Raw genomic sequence first — 12881 nt, forward strand, 5'->3', positions numbered from 1 at the left:
ACTGATTCCAGGTTTTGAAGAGCATCCTCACAGTGGTCTGTCCTTATAGAAAGACTTAGGACTGAAATGTGTGGATTGGGTTTCTCTCATTAACTTCATTAACATACAATGCAGAAGCCAGGCACTAAACTCAGGAGTTACATCCCAAAAATGCATTCAAGCACCCTAACAATTAACACAAATGTAATTCATTGTGTATCAGTTGGCTGTAGATCCTCAAATCATCTCTGAATTAGTGCTGACACCTTCCTTCCTTCTGGAGGGTGGCTACTTTTGTTGCCCATGGTCCCTGTGTGTGTTATAAAGTAGCCACCGCTCCAAGCTCGCTCCTGTAGTGGACTACAATCTCAAACAAAATGAGTAAACTAAACATGAGATTGTAGTCCATCACAGGTGTGAGCTTGGAGCGGTGACTACTTTACAACACACAAGGGGATCATGGGGAATAAAAGTAGCCACCCTCCAGAAGGAAGGACAGTGTCGGCACCAATTCAGAGATGATTTGATAAGATAAGATACATTTGTGTTAATTGTTAGGGTGCTTGAATGTATATTTGGGATTTAACGTCTGAGTTTAGTGTCACTTTAATCTTTCATGATATTGTTCTTTTAAAATTATTCTGTACTTTGTCCATGCACAGCAAAGGAATAGGATTACTGCAGACACATATACTACCCTGCTTCTCCATTCAGCTATTGGCACTAAAAGAGAAGCCTTTGTAATCTTCATGTCACCAGAATCATAGCTGACAAATGGCTATGGACATCCTTGGGATTGGCCCAGCACAGTCACATTGGTCAATCACTTGTTCTTCCATACTCAGAAAAATAGCTTATTTCCTTTGTCTGCCAATGGCTGAATGGAACAGCAAGCTGAAGTTTAGCAAAAAAACAGACAACAATGATCACTTTAAATAATACATTTAATAATTATTATTATACAGGATTCATATAGTGCGAACAGGTTACGCAGCACTTTACAATATAAGGAAGACATGACAATTACAATACAATTCAAGACAAGATGGTAAGGGGAGCCCTGCCTGTGAGGGCTTAAAATCTAAAAGGGAGGGACAAGTGAAACATGAGGATGAAACTGTGTGGGGATGAATTGTTTGAGAAAGTGATATAAGTGGTTAGGCTGAGGTGGGATAGGCTTCCCTGAAGAGATGAGTCTTTAGGGATCGCCTAAAGGCAGTGAGAGTGGGAGATAGACGGACAGGTTGGGGTAAAGAGTTCCAGAGGATGGGAGAATAATCTGTATAATAACTACAGTATTATAAATGTAATTTCCAGTCCGATATCTTTCACCTGGTATTATAGATTGAGAGACATTTGAATGATTCAGCCCAAACACAAGTTTCACATTTAATTGTAAAAAAGTCCAGATTGCACAAATAGAAGAATACAAATGTGTATATGTATGTATTGTGACCTCAGTCAAGGCAACCACAAACACTCTGTGAATACAAGTCATACGTGATTGCTGCATTAGTAACCGGTTACACACATCCTTTTACTTATTTCAAAATTCTAACTGAACGCAGCGTCTGCCAGGGACAGTCCCTGCGCTTACACTTCCCCCATCTTTGGTGAGTAATCACAGACACCTGCTCGCTGTATCCAACCTGTTCAGGCAAGTCCCTTTTCCTGTGTGCTCGCCTGAACAAGTTCATGAAAGGTGGGAGGTGCTGCTCGTTCAGCCCTGCAGGAATAGTCCGTTACTTGCAGTGAGCATATGGAACATAAATAAATTCACATCCAGGTCCATGCAAATTATTAACTGAGAGTATCCTCAGCTGCAGTGCCTTGAAAGATAGAAAACAAGATATGTTAAAGGGAAATTGAAGTGTATTTCTAATCTTGGGTTATTCTTCTAAATATTTCCCTATAGTCTCTTTTATGCCAGGATCAGCTCTTGAAGTTCCATACTTTTATGACTGTATTTTATTAATAGATGTCTAGATTTTATTTCTAGTGCAGCCTTTCTCAACCAGGGTTCCTTCCTCCAGAAGTTGCTAGGGAGTTCCTTGAGTAGTGAGCAGTAGCAGATTGATCTGATGGTGCTTGAAAACAATGCCACCCCACAGAGCCATCGGAATGGACCAGTGGAACTGCTCTGGTTTCTCAGCTAAGTAACCACTGGAAGCAATGATCATGTTAGCAGTCTTTAGGGGGAACAGGCCTTCCATGATCTAATGTTAGGAGCATTCTTCCCACTGACCTCCAATGTAAGGAACATTCTTCCCACTGATCACCAATGTATAGAACATTCCTCCACTGAAGACCAATGTAAGAAGCATTCCTCCCACTGACCACCAATTTATGGACCATTCTTCATCTGACCCCCAATGTAAGGAACATTCTTCCCACTGACCATCGATATGAGGAATTTTTTTTTTACTGTCCCCCAATGTAAATAATTTTTTTTCCACAAATCATCAATGTAAGGAGCATTTTTCCTGCTGATCCCCAATGTACAAATTATTATTTTTAGTGACTATCAATGTAAGAAGCATTCTTCCCACTTACCACCAATGTAAGGAGCATTCTTCCAACTGATCAGCATTGTAAGAAGAATTCTTCTTACTGAAGATGCAAGGAACATTTCTTACTATCTTACTAAAATTTTTCTCACTGACTGCTAATGTAAAGAACATTTTACGCACTGACCACCAATCTAAGGGGAACATTCTTCTTACTGACCACCACAGTATGGGGAAACCGGCAAAGGGAGCAATAGAAATCTAACAAACCTCAGTCTGTGCTCTGCAACTATATTAGAAAGGAGAGTCCTGCCAATGGAGACATTGATAGACAAGAGGGTGGCAGTGTCAAAATGTTTTATTTTTTTATGACACTGCCATCCCTACTCTACTGCTCATGTGTATAATAATGAAATGTTAACTTCAACCATATAAAAAGTCACAGCTCTACCCAAAACTGTGTTTAATATTTTCCACAAGTACTGACTTATTTTTTCTATATGCAAAAAGCAGTGTCATTTTCCAATTAACATTTGTAAGTATGACACATAAAGTCGGTTGTGATGGCCCTCTATCTTTAGAATGTGCTTAAAATTGAACTCTGGAAGCTGTGCCAAAAGAAAAAAAAATGCAGGCAAAGCACTATTCACCAGTACTGGATGTAGAATCCCAGGAGCTGTTTTCCCCATTACTGTCTTCTTATAACTTGTTCTGCACTGTGTCTCTGTTTGGGGGCAGCCATCCTGTAAGAGGTAGGCTTTTGCCTCCTTATGTCAGATCCTCTAACAAGGAAAATAATGTGCACCGTTATAGTGACATAACCAGATCTCGCTCCAAAGTTTTTGAGACTAGCAGTCAGGGGCTACAGTGCCTTAGAGCCCACACTGCAGATATACAGCTATGAGAATGTAGGAACAGGATTGTTTAGGCACACTCACATGCAAGTAAGTACGCTGCTTTTTTTTAAGGAGGATGTCCAGACAAGAGGTAAAATTTTTAGTGTACTGCTTATTCACAATTTACACTTCTAGATGATCCCTAAAATATAGGAAACCCTTACTTGTTGCAATCAGGTCCACATTAACTAAGTTATGAGATGTACAGACAGTAAAATACCTTGTACTGCATTAGTATTACATTGCATGTACTTTATCTTAATTGTGTTGTTATAGTGTGCCTTTAAATATGACTATCATACAAAACAATTTAAAATTATTTTTTTTTAATTATAAGTACACCCAATTACTAAACTAAATTGTGGTGTACCGAGGAGAATAGAAAAAGGTTGCAAAATGTTGGGGGAAAAAGTTTAAAAAGGTAAATAAATGTAAAATATTAAAAAAATGAAGAATGATTAAAAAAATTACAAAAATCATTAAAAACTAAAATAAAGATCAATGGAAAAAGAAAAAAAAAGAAGTAAAAAAAAAAGAAGGAAACAATTGCAGTGACAGCTAGCACCGCCCAACTGTGTCCTATTGGCCATGACCTGCCAGAGTCTTCTAGCAAGTCCCGGGCCAATGAATAACAACTGGGCAGAGCCGGCCGTGTCGTCATGGCCGGCTCCACCAAGTTGTCATTGTTTAATGACAGTTCAGCGTCGCCAGGTAACCTGGGGACGCTGATCTGTCATTGCAACTGGGCGGAGCCAGCCGTGATCACGGCTGGCTCCGCCCAGCTGTTATTTGCAAGGCTTTCACTTTGGCCCGCTTTGGGTTTCACTTTGGCTCAGTCGAGCCGAAGCATATGCCTTCAGTTAAGCCGCTCGGCCAGCTTTGGGAGCTGTACGGCTAAAGTGAATAGCCCATACAGCAGTCCTTCAGTTCGACTGATTATTTTAGTAATTTTAGTGCCCTCAAGCACTGATAACACTAAACTGATGAGCGGTAAAAGCTTTTAAAGTGTCGCATATGGCCAATTTTGGGTATTGTAGTTTTTTGAGGTTTAGCGGGCGTGCACAATTTTAAGGCTTTACATGTTTGGTGTCTATTTACCCAACGTGACCCCGCCTATTATATTTTACCAAAAAATTGGGTAATAATAAATGCTTTATAATGTAATATAGGGGAAACCGTTTTTTAATTTTCAGCAATTTTTCCTAACTATAGTAAAAAATAAAACCCCCCAGTGGTGATTAAATACCACCAAAAGAAAGCTCTGTCATCAAAAAAATTGTATAAAATTAATTTCAGTACAGCGTTCTATGACGGAATAAATGTCAATCAAAGTACCGCAGTGCTGAGTAAGTACTGAAAAATGGCCTGGATGGGAAGGGGGTTTAACACCCCGGTCAGCAAGTGGTTAACTGAACAAACTGAAGATAGAAGCTGATTGGTTACAATAGGCAATTGCTCCAGATTCTGTCTTCTCCAGCCTTAGTAAATTCCCCCCAATTATGTATTCATGGTCCACTGTTGTCACCATCATGAAACCGGCCCTGAGACATGCCATGCAGCCATTGATAGAGTGCAAGTATACAGAAGGTGGCTGTACAAATGCTGCTGAAGATCAGAAGTACTAAGATACGAGAACATTAGCCACTTATTCACTAAACTGCGCATCGGCAGCAGTGCTACCCCCACCTCCTCCATGAGCACACGTATGAAAATTAAAACTTGTGTAGAAAGATCTTTCTTTAGCTGTAGGCAGACTTAGATTTATTCCCCCAGGAATCTGTAAGAGAGGACCACAAATGCCCTCAATATGAGTAAAATTATTATCACTAATATATTTACTAAATAACGGAAGTTTGAAGAACATAGTCAGTGTCCCTTTAACACAGGCAGCAGTATTGCAAAAGAAAGGCATTGTGGTTGATGATGGAAATTGTAACGGTGTAATCTCTCCCAAATAACATGCCTAATAACTGGCCGTCTGGATTATTGCAATACCTGGCAGATCTGTTACCAATTAACAGCTTATGCAGTGCAAGAGCTTGTAATACATCACAAAACAATGTGTTGATGGTCCTATAACTGGCAGGGTCAGCAAAGCCAAGCTGAAGTGTTTAAACTTGCCTTGGATGATAGATATCCCTGGGGAAGGAACCAAGGATTTAAGAAAACCCAGCACAATGTCTCATAACCAAAATCCATTTTCCTTATTGCAAAACAATATAATTGGTTTGACGTTACTGAACTAAATTACAGTGTTTTAATTTTGACACACGTGCAGGAGTGAAACTGAACCGCATCTATACCGGGACTCACAGCCAAATACAGCCTTAACAGATCGCGAACTCTTTATAATGGCCATAATTCTGAGTCAAGGTGGGTGTTCCCTACCATGTGTGTATGCTGTAGTATAACCCAATAGCATAGGGTTAAACAAATATTCAAAATTCAATCCCAGGAGTTCTTATCTGCCGATTCAGTAGTATTTATCTTAAAGCCCAAATGCAGGATGAATTTCACCAGCCTGATCACTCCTACCACCCACACCCCACTATCTGATCGCTGGATACAAAAAAAATCCCTATCTAAAAGCCCTTTTTTACTTCCCTAAGCCACAGCCATGTGATGACGCAGCCTGAGTCTTCTCCTCTTCTGGTTATTTCCTGCTTGGGTCCTTCTTTGAGTGTCCACATCGGTACCTGCATGACATAGACACTTCCTATTGGATGTCCATTAGCCAGGGTCCAGAAGAGGACTGATGTCCTATCTGAGTACAGTTGGGCCTTAATGAAGGATCAAGCATATTATTTGCTTGGACCTGCCAATGGAAATGATTAACAATACAGTAGACTGGACCTTCTGTGTGCATGGTTTAAAATAGGTATAAGTGTGCAAGGATAATTAGAATGTTCTTGCCAAAGGAAATCTCACCGTTTCAATTCCGTAACCGCCGTCAGGACTCCCCAGGTGTTGGTCTAATAGGTGCGTCTCCACCTTGGAATGTAGAAGTATACGAACAGAACGCACTATCCAGAGAATTCAAATACTTCAGACTTGTGAGAGGTTGTAGCTGGTTGGGGGTTTGCTGTGCTGGTATTTGCTGCTTTACACCCTTTAATTTACTGTTATACCAGGCCAAACCATGGCCAAGTGGGAGCATTGCTTGGGATATTGAACACCCTTAGTAACTTCATGGAAGGCCACTTTTTTTTTGTCTTTGTTTTTTGTTTTTTTGGTTTTGTTTTGCTTTTACTATGTGCTTGTTTGGACCGCTTCCGCGTAGCTACCATGGAAGGGGCACTGAAGGAGGGGTGGGGGAGGGAGGGGCTGAGAGAATGGATGATGTAGGGAGGATGATAGGTTGTAATGTAGGAGCGAGAGCATAGGCACAAGACTGTGAATGGTAGTGGGAGTGTATAGCCCTTTTTTTTTTTTAGTCTGTTTTGTTGTCCGTGTCTTTGTCTTTGTTTTTTAAATTTGTGATTTCCTGTTATGTTTTTTTGTTATAACAGATATAATAGTATCTATGAAGGTGGCTTAGCTTGACATAGAAGTGATAAAAAATACTACTTAAACAAGCAATAATGGATAAGAGATATTAGTTGGATATAGATGTCATTGGTACTATTCTTTTACGTATTTAATTGTATAAAGAAATTGTATATGATATGAAATAAATAAAAATGTATTCTAAAAAAAAAATAAAAAAAATGTTCTGTTATACTGGATTTGCTGTGAATTTCAATAAAGTCTGAAGTATTGGAATTCTCTGGATAGTGCCGTCTGTTCGTATACTTCTAGAATGTTCTTGCCTTACCTCTCCACTTCCATGCCAACCATGTTACGTTTCCATATCCTTTCTCATTAATCTACTGTGTAACTATGAATATCCCCAATTTCTAAATAAAATAAATGCAAGTTGTATAACATTCAAATCATGTTACATTAAAATCAAGGCACCCCACACTGAGCACATTCTTCACCAAAGTACTTATTTGACTGGTTTGCAGGGCTAATAACATTCTAAAAGGAGTACTACATTTTTTTATGTTGCTAAAACTTGTGAAAAATAATTGTACAATGTTTTCATAGAAATATTTTACATACAAATGTGTGGACGCTAGAGAGCTTGTCAAATCCTCTGGCTTCCAGCAAGAGTGACAACAACAGGACAAGTCACTTGTTTAGTGATCCAGTGGACAATGAACACAGCTTTAAATAACGCCAATATGGGCAGAATCACTTACTAACTTTTTTTTTTTTTTTGCAATGTTGCGTTTATTGTTGCATAAACAGACAGACATGTGAAATCACTTACTAACTTTAAACTAACAGGGTTATTCACAAAAGTGTGAAGAGTTTGGAGAAGGCAGGAGAAGTGAACAATCTAGGACAGTGGTGGCGAACATTGGCACTCCAGCTGTGCTAAAACTGCAAATCCCAACATGCATCTGCCTCTGGGAGTTATGTCTGTGACTGTCAGAGCCTTGCAATGCCTCATGGGACTTGTAGTTCCAAAACAGCTGGAGTGCCAAGGTTCGCCACCACTGATCTAGGACAACATATCTGAACTGGAAAGTGAGCTGAATTGGAGAATTTCCAAATCAGCTATTTTGACAGAAATTGTTCACTTCTCCGGCCCTCTCCAAACTCTTCACCCTCTTGTGAATGTAGAAATGCGGAACGTCTGTAATACGTCTGTAACAAGAGAATGTGGTAAACTCTATTTGGTCACTATGTGGCCCTGATGAAAGGACCCTGCGTGGCCCCGAAATGTTGCCTATCTGACATATGTGATGCTGCATTTCATTTAATGAACACAAAGATTTAAAAAATATCTTCTGATTGCTGGTGATCCTCTACATTCTTGTAAACTCCATTAAGTTTTGTATTACCTAAATCTGTTATCCTAAAAAAATTATATTAACACATTTTTACAATCATATTTTCATTTTAGTTTTGAAGTGGGCCAAGTCAGCCTTGACCTGTGCCAAGACTATGTACATTAAAGTATAGGCATATCCCTAACAAGTAATAAAAGAGCTTTTAAAATACCCCATTACTTACCTCTATACCGGCAAGCACTGTAGAGAAATTATTCTTTAAAGTTTACAACCGAGACACTAAAAATCTCAGCCCCTCTTCCGTTATTATTCTATGGCAGCAGGAACATGGCAGTCTGCCAGCCTTCTACTGAAAATAACTGATGCAGTAAGCTGTTAGAAACCAAATTAAGTCCCAACTTCTGAGCCTTTGTTATAATCTTTGAGGATGAATTGCTCCACAGTGCCTTTCAGCTACAGAGTAGTGTAAGGGTTTTCTTAACTGTTTGGGGGCAGCCCTCACACTGCAAGGGTTAACTGCTTATATACGCCTAGCTGTTAGGAAAATGTGGTTTTCCTTACCTAATACCCATTCTCGCAGACTCCCTCCAGGCTGCTAGACGCATCCCCTCACCCTCTTTCCCTCTATGCTCTAAGGACCACTGACCTTGCATTGTATATGAGGATGATGAGAGACAGTTCACAGCCAGAGCAGAGTGATAGAAGAGGAGATCGCTGACTTCCAGGTGAGCGGGGATCAGGTAAGTAAAACAGCTTTTTCCTGTCTCTGATACATACATGAGAAATTAACCCTTGCAGTGTAGGTCAGCCCCACGCCAAGGGAAAACTTTTCATTTCCCTGCAGTTGGACTTTACTGTTTATAGTCTTTTCACACTTTAATTTATGTACAGCAGCACAGTGGTGTAGGTGCTAGCGCTTCTGCCTTGCAGCAGAAGCGTTCCTGGTTCGAATCCAAGCCAGGTCACTTATCTGCAAGGAATTTGCATGTTCTCCCTGTGCTTGTGTGGTTTTCCTCCCACACTCCAAAGATGTGCTGGTAGGTTAATTGTCTCCTCTCACTATCTATGTATGTATGTGAAATAGGGACCTTAGATTGTAAGCTCCTTGAGGGTAGGGACTGATGTGAATGAGCAACTATGGAAAGTTCTGCATAAATTGTCAGTGCTATATAAATACCTGTAATTAATAAATAAATGTTCTAAGTTGTCTCTGGATTCACCTGGTCCTTTGTGATGCACAGGTGTTATAACATAACACAACACCAAGGAGTTATTTTGGCTGTACTAATTAAACTGTTTTTAAAGCAAGAAGCAATTTAATATGCACAATATTCTCAGGTCTGGCCATTTCTAGTTACATCATTGTTAAGTATACCTACTTACATGACCAAGCTCTGTCCTTTCAGTGGTCTGACAAATGGCCTACTTCATATTTCCGAAAGGTGTATAATGTATATTGTTCTGTACAGTTTACCAGGGAGGATATTTCTTGAGTTTCCAGGGTTCTTGACATGACTCCATAACAGAATTGTTTCTGTTTAGTAATATTTCATATGCTGTTGAACATTGTCCAGGACAGTCCAGATCGTGCTGACATGTTACTAAAGGAAACTAGTAATACCATTGTGTTCAGGAAGTGGTGAGTAATGAAATGTTTTGTCAATAATAAATGAACACCATTTGTTGTACTTCTAAGAATAAACCATGAGTTATGGAATGTAGTTACTGTTATACAGTGTAAGTACAGCAGAAGTAGAGTATAGGTCAAGCAAAGCCTTTGGCAGTGATGTACTGTACCAAAACTGTACGGTTAATAAGCTACCTCTGTACTGCTAAGACCATCTATATAAAATATACAGGTGTTTCTATTTAAGGTGAACATGCCACTGAATCCCTTATTTTAAACTAACTCTGGTTCTTAAGCACCCCCTCCATATTTTGCCAAATTGTACCTGTAAAGAGCTCATATTATTTACATAGAGGCTAGGATTCTCCAAACTTCCTCTGAATATGTAATGGAGTGTCTCAGCAGCCAGTAAAGAGGTGCCTTCATTGAAAAGTAAGATGGCAGGGTGCATGCCGGCACTTCAAAGTTAGAGAAATAGGCAACTGCTGTTAATTGAGTGTGATCAATAGAAAATAAATTGGGTCAAGTTTCACAGACATGTAAGCATGTTAAGCTCTTAACGTATGATGGAGAGCAGGCTATGGACATTCAAATATTGACATACTCCTAACAAGCAATACACGTGCTTTAAAACAAGCCCTCACTGGCCTTTGCAGTTGCAGGCACTGAGGAGCAATTGTCCTCAAATTTCACTGCAGAAGTCCTGAAGTCTTTCAAGGTGTGCTCTTAGGCTCTGCTCAGCCCGTATTAACCTGCTACAAGTGACTTGGCAGCTTTCTAGCCATCAAATCTATGATGTAAACACAAAGAAGGAGCTTTAGGCCCCATTCACACTTGCATTGTGCATGAAAACATTGCGTTTATTGTTAATGGCACATGAAACAAAGGAAGTGAGACATGGTTTTTTGCATGAAGCTCGGAGCTCAAACAGCTGTATGAGCTTTTTCGCTGGTTTTGTTGCGTGCAAGTGTGAATGGAGCCATAAGCTGATGAGCTACTCTGTCGCTAGCAATCCTGCCACTGGTAATTTGGCGAAATCACCAGCAACAGGGTCACTAACATGTTGCCTGTTTGTCCCTATAGAATCTGCAGCAACATGGCACTCACATCATTAGAGATCAAGATTCATCAGTGATCAGTTCAGTGACAGCATGAGATATTGATGCATGTGGCTACAGAGGGAGAGATTCCATAGGGACAGAAAGATAGCCTCTTTAGCGATCCTGCTGCTGAAATTTTATTGGGTCAGCAGAGTGCCGAGAGTCCCAAACTGGGCAACTTCAGTTCTTCTACTATGGTCTTTAATGATGAATTGTTTCACAGTGCCTGCAGCTACAAAGGGCAGTGATGGCTTGCATTGAAGCCCATTTACCACTTGTTAGCAGTATATAAATACATGAATGTCCATAGCCCCGTCACAGGGTCATCTTCAGTTAATGAAATGGAAACATTACAATCAGTGACAGGTTTCTTAAAAAAGGAAATTCCAGCTTACATCATGTTTTGTTCAAATAGCAGAACAGTGCCAGTACTGACTACTCTGTGATATATACTGTATGATGTAGTTGTAGTTATTGGCTGTAAAACTTCTCACTATGCAGGGGGAAGTACCTCACTGAATGGTCATAATATATGACATCCTGCATCATGCTGCCTGATTACCGCTATCAGAAGAAACACAAGCAAACTTGAAAACCTGAATCCTGCATGAAACTGAACCTTTACCTTCTATTAAAGTAAATCAAGTTACGGTTAGATCAATGGAAAGGCAAAACAGAAACTCCTCTGTCATCTACTTTGGCCAGTTCCCAGAACTGCGATAAGCCATTATTTCTGTTACAATACTGCAGATGAAGCATCTTTTCAATACAATGGCATTCTTCAGTGCACCTATATATTTGAATCATTGTCAGACTACAGAGTACTAACTGCTGTACATGGGCTATTTTAGACCTCAGCTACCATTACTAGAACCATTACTAGAACTATGAGGTGAGTGAAAAGCACTCACCTCATAGTTCTCCTTTAAGGGTTGTTCTTGTTATTGTCTTTATGCTTTTATGGATACTTATCATATTTTAATAATGTTGGTATCTAATAAATTATTTTTTAGTGTAATTTTGTAAGAGAGTATGTTCCAGCACCTTAAAAGCCCCAAACATGTTTCTCTAGATTTTTTGAGTGTAGGGAAAGGAGGGGTATGACTTGGTGCTGCTCTGGTATCCTGCATGTGCATGTGCTGACAAGGAAACTTCTGATAGGTGAAGAGGGAGATGACTCCATCAGTGTTTTTCTGCTCATTCACTGTTCAATCACAGGCTGGGGGCAGCAAGAAGAGTCAGGTCACCAGGATGTAAATCTTAGGACCGGATTCATAGAAACACACATCCTTGAGCAGGTAAACCAGCTTCCATACTTGTGCTTTAATTGTGTATTTAGCTATTTGCCTGGAGTTCAGCTTTAACTGTACTTTCATTTTCTTGCTATTTCATTTTAATTTAAAGTGGACGTTCATTAACCAATGGAGTCCCCAGGTCTTCTTCTCAATTAGGACCAGTTCACACTATAGCTTTGAGCTAAATGCACTGTATTTTTGCATTTAGTGCACCCAATTACACAAAGCAATGCACCGCACCCTGGGATGGGCCACTTGCAATGAAAATGCTTACCATCACGTTTTATTATCAGCTTCTACAGATCTGAGACAAGTCAAGAAACGGAGAGATGGAGATATACACAAGACTGGTATATTATAAGGTGTGCCATAAGGTACCCTAACAATGACTGACACACTAGGTTTTGGCATATACAGGTTGAATAAATGTGCAGTCCACCTTTTAAACAAAATTGTTATAGCAGGATCTCTGTTCTGAATTCCTTATACTCTGTCCCCTGAGGCTGTTAAAAATGTAATATAAAAGTTATGATGTCTCTGAAAGTTAGAATAAATTCTGTCTCAATCTATTATACAGCCGAGCTAAGGACATGAATTCAATAACTAAAAATGATTGAAAAAAATGCCCGCTGATCT

This window comes from Nanorana parkeri, unplaced genomic scaffold (genome assembly GCF_000935625.1).
Source record: "Nanorana parkeri isolate BGI_ZX_2015 unplaced genomic scaffold, ASM93562v1 scaffold623, whole genome shotgun sequence".
Classification (NCBI taxonomy): domain Eukaryota; kingdom Metazoa; phylum Chordata; class Amphibia; order Anura; family Dicroglossidae; genus Nanorana; species Nanorana parkeri.